Genomic DNA, 19954 nt, shown 5'->3' on the forward strand with positions numbered 1-19954 from the left:
AAAAAAAAAGACGTTTTGGGTGGTATGTGGCAATTAGATTGCAGGGTGGCAGAGAAGAAGCTGAGCTAGCAAGTTCTCAGAGCTGCCTTATGACACCAGGTTGGACAGGCCTTGCAGATGGCCTGGACCCAGCATCCGTGCAAGAAAAATCAAAGATGACTCCTAAATCTTCAGCCTGAGCTACCTTTTAGGAAGAGGTGTGACCCTGAGGTGGGACAGTAGCTCAGGGTGTGGGTTAGTGAGGCAGGTCAGAGCTCTCCTCTGTAAGGGGCAACCTGAGATTCCTTCAGTGACTTGCTTTGCAGATGTCAGCAGTAGACAAAATTGCTTTGAAAAAGCTCCATGTTTCTCATTATGCTGCAGTCTGTTTGCTACACTGAAGTCTTAGTAACTCTCAGCAGCCCTGCTCCTAGCTTCTGCACCCAGGCTGCCAGAACGGTGGCAACAGCTGCGCTGCAAATCAGCAGGTCTATTAAATGCATGTCGGAGCTTTCGTGTCAAACCGCAGATACCACTGGAAGTGACGGATTCCAGGTAAAAGCAGGCGTGTTCCAGGGCTGGAATTTCTTCTGATCTCTAAATCAAACTTCCCCTCCAACTTAGAAAATTCAGACACGTGCTTTTTTACTAAGTATTTGAAACGCAGGGAAAGGCCCTGGAAAGTCCATTTGAATGGATAGCTCCGGTTCCTCTGGCTCAGCTCTCTCTGGGAGGCCTGGGAAACACTGCTTAAGCATTTGTCTTTTTAAATAATAATTACGGGGCAGGAGGAGAGGGGAGAGAAGAGACAGGAAGAAGGAAGACAAGAGAAGGGGAGGGGTGGAGAATGGGTCAGACAGGTGGGAAGTGGTGCACAGAGCCAGCGGGAGGAGGACAGGCAGACAGGGGCATGGAGAGCGAGAGGCTGGTGTGGAGTGAACTTGGCAGTGGCCACTTGGGAAAACAGATCCAAATGTAGGAGGAGACGAGCTTCCCAACTGTAAAGTCCTGCTACCTTAGCTCAGCATTTTCCTACCCGCGCATGGGTAGCAAGGGCCGCCCAGGCAGCATGGCAGATCGAGCGCAGCCCACGGGCTCTGCAAAGCGGTGCCTGACTGGTAGGATTGGTGGAGGCAGTCAGACAGCAAGGCCCCAGCACAGAGCTCCTCAGTCCTGCTTTCCTCGCCCTGGCCTGTCGCGGAGGGCGAGAGGAAGAGCGCCTTGTTACAAGCCCATGAGGGGAGCCACGGACCTGCAGGAGCCACGGACCTGCAGGAGCCACAGTGCGTTATAGCTTTGCTAGGCGACCCAGGGGTGCATGCCATCTTCCTCCTAAGGAAAAGCTACAAATTTAGAGTTTCACACGTGCACCAACTGCAAGGAGGATAACGTGTCTGAGTAGAGCACTGAGATGCCGGAAAGGACAGGTCCTGGGCCCTGTTCTTCCATCACACCTGCCCACACCGCACAGCTCATCCAGGGGAGAACGTGGTAAGACTCCCTTGAGCTTCCCATGAAGAGCCTCTTCCAGCAGCTTCCTAGAGCCCGCAGATGGTCAGTGAGTTCCCTGGCCCTCACACTCAGACTGCGGCCCTTGCATCCTGGCGTTGGGAGACTGATGAAAAATAAGAGGAAAAAGAACAAAACAAGCCTTGGAAAGGGATGTTGGAGAACAGGCTGGATGCCTAGTTAACTCACAGTATTTCTTCCGTGCAGTTAGAGGATGAGACAGCTGGAGACAGCCAAGCCTACCTTGGTTTGAGAGAATTTTGTCTTTAGTGTGTTTGTGTGACTCCCCAGGGAGATCCACATCCTGGGTGTGTACGCACTACCCATGGCACTTTCCTGGTCACAGGGATGATCTCAGGGTTGAGAATGTGGCTGAAGACAGTGAAATAGGATGTAGCTTGAGACCCCTGCCCAGTGGCTGTGGAGCAACATGGAAACATGGAGTCCCAACTTGCAGTTTTGCAGCCATCTGTGACCATAAGTTACACAGCTTAAGGGTGGTGCCAACACATGGGAGGACAGAGCTGGGAAATCCACAGAGAAACGAGATTGGAGCCCTGATCAGCCCGAGCCTGAAGTCCATATTACCTTGGGATATTTCAGTTATGTGATCCAAGCAATTTTATTGTTTAAGTCAGTTTCCTTTGGATTTTCTTTTACACAAATAAAGGCATTGTGACACACATATTTTTATCTTATTCACTCTGTACAAGCAGCTTACCTGAGGGTAAGTATATTATTCCCTTGGCCTAGATGAGGAAATGGAATCCAGTGCTGAAAGGTCCTCTGGCCAGGAGCAGGATAGGTCGTATTGGATGATGGTGGTGTGTACCAGTGAGACAGAACAGCTTCTCCGCAGCGACAAACTAGTGATAACTTTCTGAGCGGAGGGGCTTGAATCTGGTGATGTATCTATGTTATTGGTTCATTAGAATAAATGGGCAAATATGGTATATTTAGCAGCTTTGGACATGTTGAAATTCTGCTAAATGGCTCTATGTAAAAAATATGGGCGTCTCTTAATAGGATGTCTATTTGGAAAATATAATACTTTTAAATTTGTTTCAAAATGTAGTAGAAATGCTTCGTCCATTTTACCAGTTTATTTGAGATAGTAAACTGGGAAAAGTAGGATTACATTTATTTCGTTCATTGAAAAAAAGAAATGTATTATCTGTCTGCAATCACAGATAGATAATTCTTCCAGTGTGTTTAGTAGGTTTAAGGGCATTTTTGTTCTTTTTCTTTCTACTTCTTGTTCTCATAATACTCTCCTAGGCTAAAATTCAGAATATGCAGATAGTAATTTAAAGATATGAGGATTCAAAAAAGAAAGACAGAAATAAGTATTGATTTTAGGAAAAGTATATTACTTATTACATGTGGCTTTCCTGTTTAAAAAACTATTCTGTTACAACTGTCTGTAATAAATGCATATGCATATATTCGTTGGTAGAATGAATTTTATGAAAACATTGTAACATTTTTTTACCACTACTTTCCATATGCTTTTATGGTCAAATATAAACTACCTTTAACTGCAGTGATTATGTTTTGATAAATTACCAGAAGGAATTTGTTATTAATATAGGAAACAGTGGAGAAGATGAAGACTCCTGAGGGGCCCTGGGTGAAAGTAGCCTTTTCAGAGACCTCCACGGTCATCAGCAGAAACACATTTTTTTTTTTTTTTTTTTTTTTGAGACAGAGTTTCGCTCTTGTTACCCAGGCTGGAGTGCAATGGCGCGATCTCAGCTCACCGCAACCTCCGCCTCCTGGGTTCAAGCAATTCTCCTGCCTCAGCCTCCTGAGTAGCTGGGATTACAGGCACGGACCACCATGCCCAGCTAATGTTTTGTAGTTTTTAGTAGAGACGGGGTTTCACCATGTTGACCAGGATGGTCTCGATCTCTTGACCTCGTGATCCACCCACCTCAGCCTCCCAAAGTGCTGGGATTACAAGCGTGAGCCACCGCGCCCGGCCTGAAACACATTTTAATGCTAAATGCATATTTAAGTGTTTGGCCTCATGAAATGTATAACCCAATTGCATAGGCGTTATCTGTGTTAACCATCATGAGTTCTTTCCTTTGAATTGTGTCCTTGATTTTTGCCTACAGCTGACGGGCCACTAGCTGTCCCAGAATTCAGAAATTCTCATTAATTTCCTGCCCCACTTCCCGCCACCGTGGTCTATGTTGGTGGGATTGTCTTCTTATTCAGGGGAAAGGAGCGGAAGGCCATTTGCATTTACCTTCCATGATATGGCCAGGCTGCTCCGGAGTGAAAAGAATAATTTATGACTTGCTGTTTATACATTTATCAAATGATGTCCCTTATGCTGCAGTTGATGCCACGCATGCTTATGTAACCATTTCAGAACATCTTTCTCTCGTGCCATTTACCATGAAGCATTGCTGTTTCTAGCAAGCTATTTGGTCATAAAAGATCTCATGTTGAACAAAATAGCAAGAGATCTAATGAGGAGATAGGAGTAGAGAAAAAAAATCAGAATGAGAAAACAAGTAGGAATGATTAGAAGAATAAGTACTAGGAAGCTGATAAGTATAGAAGATGTTTTCCAGTTGCCTGAGTGTTCCAGTTTATAAATTTCCCGTTTTTGAATAACTACAGATTAATAAAATATACTTGACACTAAAATGTTTCTAAATAAAATTAAACTTTTGAGCCGGGCAGGGTGGCTCATATCTGTAATCCCAGCACTTTGGGAGGCCAAGGCGGGCAGATCACCTGAGATCAGGAGTTTGAGACCAGCCTCACAAACATGGAGAAACCCCACCTCTACTAAAAATAAAAAATTAGCCAGGCATGGTGGTGTGCACCTGTAACCCCAGCTACTTGGGAGGCTGAGGCAGGAGAATTGCTTGAACCCGGGAGGTGGAGGTTACAGTGAACCGAGATTGTAACCATTGCACTCTAGCCTGGGCAACAAGAGCAAAACTCTGTCTCAAAATAAATAAATCAATAAACTTTTGATAATTCAGTATACCAGTGTCTCAGTGCTCCTGAGTCATTGATATAAATACCAAACATTGCAGTACACCACAGCAACTGTAACAATATTAACCATAGAAAAATAATGAGAATCATCCAGTCACACCCCAGACAGCCCAACAGATCCTTCTGTAATAAGCCTGAAAGTAGATCTAAATCAAGGTTCTGCCATTTATCTCATACCCGGAACCCAGTTTTTTAAACATCTTATTCAGAAAGAGCCACTCTTTGGGGGCACCTGCTTTGTCTCTGTAGTACCTCGCACTCCATGGAACTTAGGGTCCTCTTGAACCCCGGTTTGAAAACTAGGAGTCTAGAGTCTGTGCAGACGTTTATCCAGGAGGAGGAAGTGAGTCACAACTTCCTTACTTGGCTCTCCCTGTATTTCCATCCCTTAGTCCTAGAGTGAAGTAAACAGAACCCACTGCTGTTTCTCCGGCTTGATAATTTTCCCAACCACAGTGGAGATGGGGTTGAAGTGGGGCTGAGCCTATGACATATTCCGGAAAGTTCCCTTCAGAGTCATTCCCCACTCTTAAGTTGTTTATTCATTGATTTCTTTTATAAATATTCTACATGAAAAAGATAACCTTAGCTTGCTGGTTGTTTGGATTTGTGAATAAACATGACTTTGGGCCTAAATAGAAAAAACTGAACAAACATCTAAAGAATATCTCACTATCCACCATGAGCCAGTGCTGGAGCCCTAAAAAGGTTGAGAAAATCTTTCCTCGAAGCAGAATAGAAATAGAAACCGTGTGAGGGACCATACTGTAAGCCTCATAGGAAAAAAGCCATGAGGCACTTGAGCTGAATGTTGCCTGCGTCTGAATGGTACCCAGGGAGAAATGCTTTAAATGCCTTTATGATTTAAACAGTAATCAAAGTGTTATGCTTTCCCTGAGACTCTAAACTTACTCCTGATTTTGTCTTCCTCTCGGAGGGAAATAATCGTGAATTCATTAACTAGAAATTCTTAAATGGGAATTTTATTTTTTCATGCGCCGATGGATTGTTGTCAGATTAGATGTAAGAATTTTGAGTCAAACATTTTTAATTTTTGTCGCACCAAATTGGATTGAATTCACTGGATATAGAGATATTGGTTACCACCCTACAAATAAGATTATCCAACTTCTAGCCTGTTTTATACAGCGGCTAAGAGAAGCATTGTCTACCCCTTGGGGACTCCATCTCAAAATATGCTGTATTGTTTGCATTCTAAATTTTCTTTTGTTGCCAGGAAGCAAATATCCTGAGGAAATTGCTTATCATATACTAAGCCATTGCCTCCTGGGAGTCTTTGTGAAAAATTCTCAATCGTTCCTGAGTATGGACTCAGAATGAAAGCTAGAAGTGTGGAAGAAGGCACTCCCCTCCATTCTTCAAGGTGTGCTATAGTAAAAGGCACCAAGACGGTCTCTCTCCCTCTCTCTTTCTCTCTCTCTCTCTCTTTCTCTTTTTTTTTTTTTTTTTTTTTTTTTTTTTTTTCTGAGACAAGGTTTTGCCTTCTTGCTCCAGCTGGAGTGCCGGGGCACGATCATGGCTCCCTGCTGCTTCCACCTCCTGGCTTAGGCGATCCTCCTGCCTCAGCCTCCTGAGTAGCTGGGACAACAGGCACACGCCACCACACGGGGCTAAAGGAAAGTCCCTTCTTAAGAACTATCTTAGTATTTGTTTTGCTCCAAATTGCCCTGAATGTTGTAACATTTTTTTGTTTTTATTTCTGTGTATAGCTTTGAGATCTAATTCACATACCAAACAGTTCACCCATTTGAAGTGTACAATTCCTTGTTTCTAGTATATTCGCAAGGTTGTGCAACAGTTACTACATCTAGAATGTTTTCATCACTTCAGAACAGAACCCTGTCCCCCTTTTCCCCTCCACGACCCCCCGCAGCCCTACATCCATTTTCTGTCTCCATAGAGTTGCCTGTTCTGAGTATTTCATATACATGGAATCATACAGTGTGAGGTTTTGTGGCTGGTTTCTTTCACTTAGCCTCATATTTTCAAGGCTCATTCATGTTGCAGCTGATATTTCTCTCTATTGCCAAGTAATATTCCACTGCATGGATATACTGCATTTTATTTATCCATTACTAAGTTAATAGACATTTCAGTTGTTCCCACTTTTTGGCTATTGTGACTAATGGTGCCATGAACATTTTTGTATAGGTTTTGATGTGGACATATGTTTTTATTTCTCCTGGGTTTATACCTAGGAGTGGAATTGCTGGGTCATATGACAACTCTATGTTTGAGCTTTTGAGGAGCTTCTAGACCATTTTCTAAAGTGATTGCTACATTGTACACTCCCACCAGCAGCAATAGAGCAATGCTTTTTTTTTTTTTTGAGACATAGTTTCCCTCTTGTTACCCAGGCTGGAGTGCAATGGTGCGATCTCAGCTCACCGCAACCTCTGCCTCCCGGGTTCAAGCGATTCTCCTGCCTGAGTCTCCCTAGAAGCCAAGATTACAGGCAGATGCCATGACACCCAGCTACTTTTTGTATTTTTAGTAGAGATGGGGTGTCATCATGTTGATCAAGGCTGGTTTTGAATTCCTAACCACAGGTGATCCACCCGCCTCCACCTCTCAAAGTGCTGGGATTACAGGCATGAGCCACTGTGCCTGGCTGGGATCCCTTTTTTCCCCAACACTTGTTATTGTTTACCTTTTGAATGCAGCTATCCTGGTGGGTATGAAGTGGTGCAACCTTGTGGTTTTGATTTGCATTTCTCTGATGACAAATGATGTTGAGCATCTTTTCATGTTTTTATTGGCTGTATATCTTTGGAAAAATGTCTAATCATGTCCCTAGCCCATTTTTTAAAATGGGGCAATTTATCTTTTTATTGTTGAGTTAGAAGAATTATTTATATATTCTAGATACTAGTTCCTTCTCAGGCATATTATTTGCAAATACTTTTCCCCATTGTGGGTTGTCTTTTCATTTTCTTGATGGTATTGCTTATAGCAGAAATGCCATAACTTCTGTGTTATCCATATCATTCCACTGTAATTTGCAGTCACTTTGAAGTGCCTACACAAACCTGCTTAGATGCTCAAATTTTCAGCAGGGAGTTGTATTCAGGATATGTTTGTTCAGAATTAAATTCACTATACCAGGTCCTTTTTGCTTTTGTTTTTCTTGTGTAATCGAGCAAGGAAGGCAAGGGGTCTCTTCAGCTTTGGTTATTTCATGGTGTACAGGTGAGCGTGTTTCCAAGGAAATCATATTACCTCTCTAGCAAGCACTCTGATCTTGTGGGTCTAAAAAGAAATGGAGTCCAGCTGGCTGAACTCTGGTCTATTTAAATGGTCTTATATAGTGTGCACCATTTTATTTTCGTAAGGGCAGTAGTTGGAACTGCATCCTCAGGCTGTAGCTATAATAAAAGTGTCAAGGAGTGTAATGTGTGCAGCCCCTCAATCCTACCATGGGCGGCGTTGTGCTGCCTTTGTCCTCTTGTAGACACTCATCAAGGTGCTTTGCTGGCAGAAGGAAATCGGGACCCAAAGCCGGTGATCTGATAACAGGTGCTGATTTAGTGCCTTAGACTAAATCACATCAACCTGCAAAGTAAAAAGCTCTCTATTTTGGTCGCAGCCCCCCTGGGCAGCGTCATGCCTTTATATCTCAACCATTGCTCATGTGTTTTCATTTCAGGTCTTATCACCACAGAAAACAATCTTTTGGTTTTCTCTTTTCCATAAAATTTGTGTGCTGTTTTTATTTTGATGCCACCTTTGAAAGATCTCAGTTGAATGCATGAAGGGAAGTGTGCGTATGCATTTCTATTTAAAATGCTGCCTCACATGGCCCTTTCACATTAATTCATACTCTACACATTAATTTCTTGCTCTAATATCACATCACATTTCACATGCCAATCATATTCTACGTGCTAATTTTTGGTTCTAATGTCACATGGCATTTTACGTGCCTAGATAGGAAGCATGATGTTTTAAAACTTAAATAGGAACGTCTACTAGAGACTTATAGATATCAATCCCAATAATTTAATTGGATTAAGTCTTAATAAGCACATTTAATCATCAAACAGAACATTCACACCCTTGTATTCAGTCTCATTTGTCTTTCAGGCTATGTGACCACCCAAAGGTTGCCTTTTAAGGAGCTTGTAATCTAATTAAGGAGATAGAGACATTGTCTTGAAATTATTGTAAATGCTCTAAGACTGGATATCACAAGCATGTTGTAGATTTCAAACACAATATGGCTGTAGAGGGGAGGAAGGTCATTCATAAAACGAACACGGATCTACTGGCAACACCCAGGCCCCTTGAGGGCCACGGCCCCTGTGCAGATGACTTGGTTGCAGGTTGCAGCAGCTCCCACCAGAATCCGGTTGGAGGTGGCTCTAGGAGACGCAGGAGGGGTTCAGACCTTGACTGCAGGAATGGAAGGATATTCCAGTGAAGAGCGCCACGTGGCAGTGAGGGGAGGGGGAGGGGCCTAGGGGCCAGCTGTGGGAGAGCCTGTGGCGCTGGCCTGCAGAGCCTGGCAGATTGCATTGGATGGGAAGGGCTCGTAGTCTCCTCCTTCTTCCCCTCCATTAGTGTGGATCGTTGTTTTGCTGTGGAAATATGAGGGTTTGATAACAGTTTGCTGCTCCAAATGTCAGACGCCCCATGTTCTGAGCACTGTCCATATTTATGTTGAATCCTCACAGCGAGCCCATGACGGAAGGACTTTTAGAAATCTGACTTGCAGGTAAGGCCTGAGGCACGGAGTATGAGGTGGCTGGACGCCGCCTCCCCAAGCTGTGGATGACCTTACCCGGGAACCTCCCTTACGGTCCCCAGTGAACCTAGCTCCGGCAACTTCATCTACCCCAGTTACGGGGAAACATGCACTACGCTGGCCATTATGAAATACGGATTTTATGTCTTTATTAATTTCTGAATTTTTCTTTCTTTTTTTTTTTTTTGAGTTTTCCACATGCTCATTCCAAACCCCCAAATAGATCACATAAGCAAGCCTTTTGGGGGAAAAGTTTTAAAAAGAAAGTAAGACGTTCCTCATTTTTTATTAGTGAGCTGTTATGTTTCAATTCAAGTAAACCCTGAAACCTCCAAACACTGATGTGAAAAGACTTATTTCCTAGATCCCTTGCCCCATCCCCCCTCCACACAGCTGCCCACAGGGGAATGTGTTGGTACAGATGTAATTTACATAGTGTTGTCACAGTTAAAAACGTTCCACTGGAAGAGTCACCTCCTCTGGAGCTTTTCCACAGAGGGTTAATCGGGATGGAGCTCTTCTTAATTTTACTATCACTTCTTTCCATTTTTAAACACTTTGACGTGGACTTTATTCTGGTTTCATAGTCCCGTCCTTTGACTTCTAGGAGGGCACATCAGGGTGAGTTGGAGAAGTTCTTAGCTGTAATCTCACCCCTTCCAACATGTCAGCTTTGCGATGATCCGTTTCTGCCTGAAATGACCTGCACTGCCCGTTTGGCAGGTGTTGAAGGGTCTTTGGCTCCCCCGACCCCCCGACTTGATACTGCAAACAACGGTATGGGGGCATTTACTTGACATACCCGGGCCACAGCCATTCTCCGGCCTCCCTCCCACAACCTTGCAATATTCAGGATCCTTCCTATGCCTGTGAGTTTGTCTAACCTGAGCCTTAGATTGCCCAGCATGTGCCAGCCACGTTCACGGTGCCCTCCCAATGACAGGTGTGGTCCAGATGGAAGCATCTCCCATCAAGTTCTCTCCCAGGACTCCCTCGGCAACCTGCACTTCCACGCCCAAGCCCTTTACCCAGGCACCCTCCACTCCAGCAAGTGACTGGTCGGTAACTGCCCCCATGCGAATCCCATTTATAAGGGCAAAGGAAGCCTTTCAATCCCGTGTGCCACACCACATCCCATGTGGCTGGCGGATTCTGGGCTGGAGGAAGTCACTACCTGGCCTCCCAGAGCCCTTCCCCACCCCGCACACTCTGAGGCTGCACTGAGTTTCTGGTTTAATTATGCTAAGGAGCGTGATCTTTCTTGGAAGTGCTATGGCCCGCACAAGCCGAGAGCAGATGCAGTGATCTCAGCGAAGCTTCCCTGTCCCTTAGAAACTATAACATGCATCACGCAGAGGCCATAGACAGGAAGGCAGCAGAGGGAAGGCTCTTTCTGAATCTGTGATGTTTGGTTCTTGATATCCCAGCCAGATCCCTTTTAGACTAAGGTCATGTCAGAACTTGACGCTGAACACGTGGATTTAAGTGAATGTTTACATTTCCATATGTTGAGGTCTCTTCGTCTTTGAACGAACTCATCTAGAAGGTGAAAGCAGAATGGGCTCCTAGGGGCCCCTGGCCAACACCTCTCTCTCTCCGGATTTTCACTGTGGCTAGCTCATTGGCCTGCAGGAAACTTCCTCAACCCAGTGAACAGAAATGTTGACTTGAGCCCTTTTCAAGTTTTTCTTATGAAATATTTTAGACATTTTTAGGAATGAAAATACCATAAGTAACACCTATGCATCCATAAATTCAGCTTAAGAAATGAAGAAGTTATTGACACAGTTGAACACCATTTATGGCTCCCCCCTCATCCTTCTTCCTCCCACTCCGAGGCTACCATTGCCTTGGATTTGATGTCTACCACTTCTGTTTATTTCTTCCTGTTTTATTGTGTGTATCCTAAACACTGTATTGTTTTTTGCAGTTTACATGTCATATAAATTGAGTCACCTCGTGTGTACACTAATGCACCTTGTTCCATATTGTATTCATGAGCTGTATCCAGGCTGACGGCTAGGGCTTGGTTCCTATGTTTGCTCTGTGTGGCATTTCATCTGACTGTGCCGGCCCTCCTCTGTCAGTTGCCCTTTGGCTGGATGCTTGCTCCTTCTGGTGTTGCTGAGAGCAGTGCTTCTGTGAACCATCTTGTGCATCCGTCCTGTGAGCACAGTAGGGGCAGGTGTTGCGGGAGGTTCTCTAGGGTATATATATGCCTGGGAGTGAGATTGCTGGATCATGGAGCACACGACCTTCAACTCTAGTAAATATTCTCTTCCAAAGTAGTCATATAAGCTGCATTCCCAGCAGCAGTAGATGTGAGTGCTCATCCTCTCCCTCCTTACTGTTGGCAGCGCTTCCGGCATTGAGCCGCTGCCCACCTGCTGTGTGTGAGATGGTGTCCCACTGAGGCTAGACCGCTCACTGCCTGACGACCAGCGTGGTCAGACTCCCTTTGCATGTCAGGGGCGTTTGTAATTTCTCTTTGAGTTCCCCATCTATACAGTGTTCCTATTCTCCTTTTCTCTGTCTCTTTTAGTTAATTGATAGGAGTTCTTTACATATTCTGTGTAATAACTCTTCATCAGTTACGTGCATTGTAAATGCCATCAAGTTTGTGGCCAATCTTTTAAACTTTTTATACAGAAGTTTTAAATTTGTATGTAGCTGAATTGATTCATCCTTTTCTGTACATTACATGCCTTCTGTGTCTTAATTAAGAAGTCTGTCCTCACTCTGAAGTCATAAAAATAATCTGTTATCTAGAATTTTCAAAGTTTTATTTTTAACACTTTGGTCTTTAATGACTTGCATTCTTTGTGCAGTCTAAAGAATGGAGCTGGTTTTGTTTTCTGCTTTTTCAATAAGATAACCAATTTCGTGAGTGCCCTGTATTGTATTGTTTATTCTTTCCCCATTTACCCACAAGGCCACCGTGGAACTTGCACGATTCCCTATGGGGATGGAGTCTATTTCTGGCTCTATTCTATTTCATTTGTGTAACCTGTGTCAAAACCACACTGTCCCATTAACCATAAGTTTAAAATAAGTTTTGATAGCTATACAGCAAGACTCTCCTACCTTTATCTTGTTGGGTTTTTTTTTCCTCAATATTATTATAGCTCTACTTGGTTTTTTATGCTCCCAGTAGCTTTTGGAGACAACTTGTGATTGATACAGCTCTTTAATCTAACTAGATTAACTTAACTTTCAAATTAAATAAGGTGTTTTATGTAGAAGCGCTTCGTAACCAATGGACTGCTGTGGAGATTTAAGCTGTCTGTATTTGCTTCATGAAAATGTGATTTATTTGGATTTAAGAGCATTTTGTGTATTGTATGTACCTGCTAGTATATAATTTGCTTGCAAGTAGAGAAATGTAGCTTGATTTTTATCATTTTCTCTCTGTAATGTAATGTGGCCTGTGCATACCCAAGAAATATTATCTGAATGGAATCATCAGTCAGGATCCCAGATAGACCATGTAGTTAATTGTTTTTTCTTTTTCTTCTTTTTTAATACTTGTAATTCTTCCTTCATCTATCACCATCTTTCTGAGCTGAGTGTAAGAGATTTTGTTTGTTTGTTTAAGAAATATTGGATATGCAGCATATTTTAATAAATTGCTCCCTGCCTACAGGCAAAAGCAAGATGAATTTCAATAGGGAAAATATAATAAGAATGACTTTGAGTTTAAAATTTAATTTCCTACTGATTTTGATAAGACCAATTTCAGAATGCTTGCATATTCCATTTGTCATTTCCATTCACTTTGTGCAAGGAGCTTCTTTCACTGATGTCTACACATCTGAAATTTCACTTTACTTTAAATATGCAACATGCAACTATATTATTTAGTCCTGAAAATAGGGCAAGTATAGCAACTTGTATGTTAAAAGAATTATCCTTTTCTTCTCATAGTTTTTTATGCAACCAGTCTTTAGATATGGTACTCTGGTAGGTTCTTATTCAGAGATTAATCAGGCACACTTCCTGCACTAAAGGATCTCAAAACCCATCTGGAGTCCCAAGACAGTGTGTCGAACAGGAAAGCCAGGTGAATTCGGATAGGAAGAAAATCACATCTGATGGCGGTGACTCATTCATTTATCTTCATGGAGCATGCCTTGATGAGTTTCTATAAGGCGCCAGGCATTGCCTGGCTAAGCATCTGAGAGAATAAGACAGATATTGTCTGTGCTCTTGGAGCCCACGGTCCACTTGGGAAGCCAGATGTTAAACAGTAACCTTAGCTGGGCACGGTGGTTCATGCCTGTCATCCCAGCACTTTGGGAGGCTGAGGCAGGAAGATCACATGAGCTCCTGAGACTGGTCTGGGAAACATAGTGAGACCGTGTCTGCACCAAAACCAAAAGTAAATTAGCTGGGCGTGGTGGTGCACCTGTAAGTCTCAGCTACTTGGGAGGCTGAAGACAGGAGGATGGTTTGGGCCCAAGAGTTCAAGGCTGCAGTGAGCTATGATGGCACCACTGCACTCCAGCCTCACCTATGGAGTAAGACTCTGTCTCAAAACAAAAACAAAAAACCCCAGCACCCTCACCAGCATGCAGAGGAGGAGGCTGGGTGTTCATTGCATTCATGATGGAAGGAGCTACTCTGAGGAGGAGGTCAGGCAGGGCTCAGGGAGGAGGTGGCTTTTGCTCTAGGCCTTGAGAGTGGCACATAGAGGGTGGAGATGGCATGGGAAGGAGGCCTGCCCTGGGCAGACGTACACCGAAGCCTGCATCGTTTCCCGCAGCACGTCGGCAATCCTTACATTACTGAGCGCCTATTGGGCTAACACTGCTTGCTCATCGGGCCCCTCCCCCGGCAGCTTATTTGCTTTTTGTTTAATAGAGTAAGACATTACATGTACTCTCTTATTTTGTTCTTAAATTCCTACGTCCAGTTGGTTGGTGTTCTTAAAGATGTGTATCCCGCCATCCTGCAAGTGTTGTGCTGTCTTCCCAGTGTCCCGAAGCTTCCTGCTTCCCCTGGCGCTGAGAAGGCTGAATGGTGGAGGCGGGAGGGCGCCCTTGGAACCGCCGTCCTGGTTGACATGGAGTGATTAATGACTTCCCTTTGGTTGAGGCAGCTATTAATCTGCCAGTCATCATTTGTTCATTTTATTTGTTGTACATAATGAGAAAACCTTGTTAAATTCTTCCTGAAAACCAGAGACACTGTTTACCATTTCCCCACATCTACCCATCTGGTACCCTCATCAGAGGAGAGAAGGAAATCAGCATAGATTTCATAAAACTCTCCTGATGACTGCTGATGGCCGCTTCCTCGCTGAGAGGCTGTCAAGCTAATTTCCAGTCTCCCTGTCTGTAGTTTGCAGAATTTACCTTTCTAAAAACCTCTACCTACTCTCAGTCCTTGATACCAATCCAGTGCTGCGAGAGTGGGTGTTTACATATGACATGCACCAGGTGACCCCAGCTCTGGAATCTTCAGTTATTTCTTAGGATGAAATTTATCCTGGAGATTTTAATCACCAAAACTGAGACACTAGTTTTAAACCTAGACAAGCAGTGATAACCCCTGAGACATGCTAGGCTGAGCCCTGCCTGGGCATCGGGCACCTCACCATTTCAGCCCCACCTGGGGGACCACCTGAGAGTGAACTGTGTCTGATGGGCATGAGCTGAGTCCTGGTCAGCTGCGGAATACAAGGATGGAGGGAAGACAGAAGCGAGACAGGAAAGAGAGGTGCTGTGTCCTTATACAAAGAAAACCCTTGTTGTTTCCTGGACTGCTACAAAATCTAGAGTTGGGACATCATTTCTCTTCCTGACTCCATTATCTCAAAGAAAACAGGCTTCCTGTTCCTGACACGATGGGAAAGAATGTTGTATAAACAGAGGCGCTTAGAGCCAAAATGCTTAGAGTGTCTACCCACACCAGCCACCCGTGACTCAGTGCTTGATGGAGACACTCCAGGCTGTTTCGCCAAATATCTTCAAGTTCAAAGGGTCATCTGATTCCAACCTCTCCATCCAGAATTGGTTTTGAAATGTCATTAGCTCCAAATGTGACTTGTATTTTTATTCCTTTCTTGTCCCTGCCTATTTACGTGGTAGAGAATCCAGTCTTAATTTTGCAAACCATTTAATTCCGCCTTAAGCCTCTCTCAACTGTTCCTGTAAGAACATAAACGCCTATAAGAAACTGAAAGCATGGTCTGTCTGCCCCCGTAGGGACTCTTTCCATACCAGGCTTAGGAGGAGAACAAGGCTTTATCCTGAACAGCAGGGTGGGAAAGCATCAAAGGAAATCAGAACGGCTCAACAAATGCTGTCCTATGCTCTGATTCGCTCCCACAATGTCTTCTTTCTTCCCTTGTCCCCCCTCTCTCCTGAGAAGTGTTTTGTTTACTTTCTTTCTGCCTGAGAGGTGAAATAGTAAGGCAAATAACAGCAACAATTACTATCATCAGGAGCCACGTGAAATCAAACCATGCCTCCGTGCAACTGCAGGTGTCTGCGACTGCCCCTGGACCCATTTAGATGGGAACAGAGTAGAACATTTTAATAGAGGAGAAAATACCATTTGCACAAAAGCTCGGTCTGTTGCATGATTGCAGTGATTCCGTCAGGAACTGGGTGATGAAAACCAGCTATAGCATGGTGCCCGGCTGGGGCTGGCACACCAGAGAGCAGAGCCCCGTAAACTGGAGCCTCTCACCACCCGTGGGCTCCAGAAATCCCTTTCTATTCTCTTCTCAACAATGCTGTCGCCCGTTGGATATTTCTTGTCTCTGATGTTTAATAATATGAAATGGTCATTTTGGGGCGACTACTGAAATCCATGAAAAATTCATGAAAATTTAGGATTGCCCACAGTATCTATTAGAGCTGTAACCGTGCCTATTACCAACTCCACAATCATTGCATTGCAGAAAGATCATTTTCAAAATCACTTAAATTTTCTTTTTATACTAAATGTCTCTATCTGTATACCAATCCTCCTCCTATTTTTTCCCAGAAGAAGAGATGCTCTTCCTCCTTCAGCCAGTTCCTCCTCCACCCTGCAGCCCCGTATCCCCTCCACCAGCATCCTTTTCCCTAGCTCTGTGTCCTGTGGAGAGGCTCAAGTGGCCCCCATGACCTGGCTGCCAGGTGTTGGCTTCACATTTGTCTTTTGTCCTTTTTCTCTCCTTTCAGTGACTGCCACCTCCTCAGAGAAGAGCTGTCTCCACCTGCCAAGTCCCTTTCGCCTCGAGAGCTGTGTCCTCTGGGGCCTCACAGGGGCCTCGCCACCAGCTCTGCCCTCTAAAGACTCCATTCTTTCAGCTTACCCTGTATAGCCCGTGCGCCCAGTCACCTGTGTCCCTCTCTTGCCTCCCGTAGCGTGCACTATCTTACTTCTTTTTCTTTGTCTCCATCTCACTTTGTCTAGTTTTTGTGGGTGAACACCATGGGCGGTGCTCAGCATCTGTGGCCCCTCCCCATCTCCTTTCTCCATCTGCTCCCATGGCTGTGCCTGACATCGCAGGCACCCGTCACCCAGGCCCTCTCTCTAACTCCCAACTGGTGCATCTGTCCCCCTCACCCCTACGTAGCTTGTCCGTCCTAGGGACAGCTCTGCTGCTTCTGCAGTAAGGAGCTCGGTGGAAACCCCCACCCCACTAACCCCCACCATGCTCACCCCCCCACCCCGCTTACCCCTCACCCCACTTAACCCCCACCATGCTCACCCCCCACCCCGCTTACCCCCCACCCCACTTACCCCTCACCCTACTTACCCCTCACCCCACTTACCCCCCACCCCGCTTACCCCCCACCCCACTTACCCCCCACCCTGCTTGCGTCCTGTATTCAGGCCCAGTGTTTCCCCACAGAGTGTATGAGTCAGAGTTCTCTAGAGGGACAGGACTCATAGGATAGATGTATATGTGGAGGGACTTTATTAGGGAGAACTGACTCACGCGATCACAGGGTAAAGTCCCACTACAGGCCTTGTGCAAGTTGAGGAACAAGGAAGCCAGTGGTGGACCAGTCCAAGTCCCAAACCTCAAAAGTAGGGAAGCAACAGTGCAGCCTTCAGTCTGTGGCCAAAGGCCTGAGAGCCCCTGGCAAACCACCGGTGTCCAACGGCTGAAGAACTTGGAGCCTGATGTTCGAGGGCACGAAGCATCCAGCACAGGAGAAAGATGAAGGTGGGGAGACTCAGCCAGTCTGCGCTTCGTTTTCTCCTGCCTGCTTTATTCTAGCCTCACTGGCAGCTGATTAGATGGTGCCCACCCAGATTGAGGGTGGGTCTGCCTCTCCCAGTTCACTGAGCTGAATGTAAATCTCCTTTGGCAACACCCTCACAGACACACACAGGAACAATAGTTTGCCTCCTTCAATCCAATCCAGTTGACACTCAGTATTAACCATCACATAGAGTGTTACTGACTGTAAACGCAACCTACCTCCTACCTTGGTCATTGCCTGGACCTTACCTCCCGTCTTCCCCATGGCCTGTGGCCCCTGTCTGAAGAGCGCCCCGCCTGCCTAACCTCCTGCACGTCAACTGGTGAGTGCAGTTTCCCTGGCATCACAGCGCGAATCGCATGTTTAAACCCCATTGAAAGCCTTTCCCTTTCTATGCCATGAGATACCAATGACACTCCAAGGATTTCTATATCCAAACCTTGCGTTATCTTATTTTCAGCTTTAAAAAACTGGTTGGATACTACTACACTAGGTTCTAAAAGCCATTCCACTTTCAGAGGTCGTGGCCTGTGGCTGGGCTTGGATTTGCTTGCCTGGGGACTGACAGATGCGGGAACCCCGTTCCTTTACGGGCAATACATCGAAGGGAGTTTTCTTCCAAGTTGTATTATGTGCGCCCACCCTTACTCCTTCATACCTTTCTGTCTCCCTTGACTGGTAGATCATGTGAGGACAGAATGTCATCCTTAATATCATTTTACACTTGACTGGATTCTCTCCTTAGAAACATTAAATGTGTTTGTTTGACTCACGTCACTGAGAGGTTGAGAATCCTCAAGGTTACTAATGCATAAAAATACGTGTCAGCCTGTGAGTGGCAAAATAGAACCAGCTGTGACTGTAGTGCCTTTCTACATTTCAGGGAGGAGAAAGGGCTCACGGTCACAAGCATATCTAGGGATTGAAGCCCCAGTGGACAGGCGCAGTCTGTGCTGTTGTAGGACCCAGCTGCTTCCCTGGGCAGCTTTGCTGTCATTGAACTTGGCTTTTTTGGGGGAATTATGAAATAGCCTCATAGAACTTTAGGGTACAAAACTGCATTCAAAATTATTCATTTTGGCCAGGCGCGGTGGCTCATGCCTGCAATCCCAGCACTTTGGGAGGCTGAGGCGGTTGGATTACTTGAGGTCAGGAGTTCAAGACCAGCCTGTCCAGCATGACAAAACCCCGTCTCTGCTAAATTACAAAAATTAGCTGGGTATGGTGGTGTGTGCCTGTAATCCCAGCTACTCAGGAGGCTGAAACATGAGAATCGCTTGAACCTGAGAGGTAGAGGTTGTGGTGAGCTGGGATCTGGCCACCACGCTCTAGCCTGGATGACAGGATGAGACTCGGTCTCAAAAAACCAGCAAACAAACAAAAAATATTCATTTCAACTTCTTTGTTTCCTTGGATGAGAAAGCCAAGACCAAGACCTTTGGCTTAAGTCCCAGAACGAGTTAATTTGAAAGCGAATGCTAGAATCCCACACCCACGTGCCGGATCTCCTTCTGTTGTTATTCTGCCTCTTTTATCTTTTTACCTTTTTACTTCTTTGCATCTCAATAAATATTGGATGGAAATGACTTTGGCGTTCTGAGAACCTTATAGCACAAAAGCACTATGAAAGTGATATTTTAGGACAGATCTTTGAAAAGTCAATGTGTTTGGACATATTTTTTATGTCTGACCTTTAGTAATCAGAACAAACATCTGACAATTTTTTATAAGATGTTTGTTCTGATTACTAAAATGACACATTTGATTGTGAAAAGTATGAGGGAAATGAATTTTTAAAAACTCAAATTATTTAACACCTCCTACTTTAAAATAACTCCTGTTAAATTTTTGATTTCCTCTTATTCTTTCTTCATGTATACATATGTGCAGTTCTTTAAAAATTTGAATCACCTTCTAGAAACTGTTTCATATTACTTACTACTATATTTTCAGAATTTTATCTTCACCATTAAATTTCCCACACATGCAAATGTAATGGTCACACATCAAGTAGAGTAAGCTTTATTTAGTTAATCATACATTTTAAATATTAAATTTATTTCAGCTTTTATATTACTAAGACTCCTATGACAAGTAGTTTTGAACACAGACTTCTCCACGCACTTTTATTTTCTTAGGGTAAATTCTCAGAAATGGAATTGCCAGCTCAATGGCATGAACAGCAGTTCTATGCATTTACATTTGTAGTAGTGTTACCTGAGGTATCTGAGATGTTTATTCTTCTAGATTCTCAAAATCCTTAATATCATCATTTTATTATTTTTAGAAGTTTGACACATTATAAATATATTTTTTAAGTATTAGTAAGTTTGAAGTTCGTTCATATGTTTGATCGTGTTAATCATCTGTGTAGATCTTTTGCCATTTTTAACTGAGCTATTTGTTTTCCTTACTGATTTGTAGGAGTCTTCGTAAGAGCGCTTGCCTTTTGCAAGTTTTTTTTTTTTTTTTT

At 44.2% G+C, this 19954-nt stretch overlaps 1 protein-coding gene across 5 annotated transcripts in view; it reads left to right on the forward strand.

Moving 5' to 3' along the window:
- The window catches only part of RPS6KA2 (ribosomal protein S6 kinase A2), a 457145-nt gene that overhangs the window by 254729 nt on the left and 182462 nt on the right, over positions 1 to 19954 (forward strand). The gene's annotated exons all lie outside the window — the stretch shown is intronic.

This window comes from Cebus imitator, unplaced genomic scaffold (genome assembly GCF_001604975.1).
Source record: "Cebus imitator isolate Cc_AM_T3 unplaced genomic scaffold, Cebus_imitator-1.0 Scaffold389, whole genome shotgun sequence".
In the NCBI taxonomy this organism is placed as follows: domain Eukaryota; kingdom Metazoa; phylum Chordata; class Mammalia; order Primates; family Cebidae; genus Cebus; species Cebus imitator.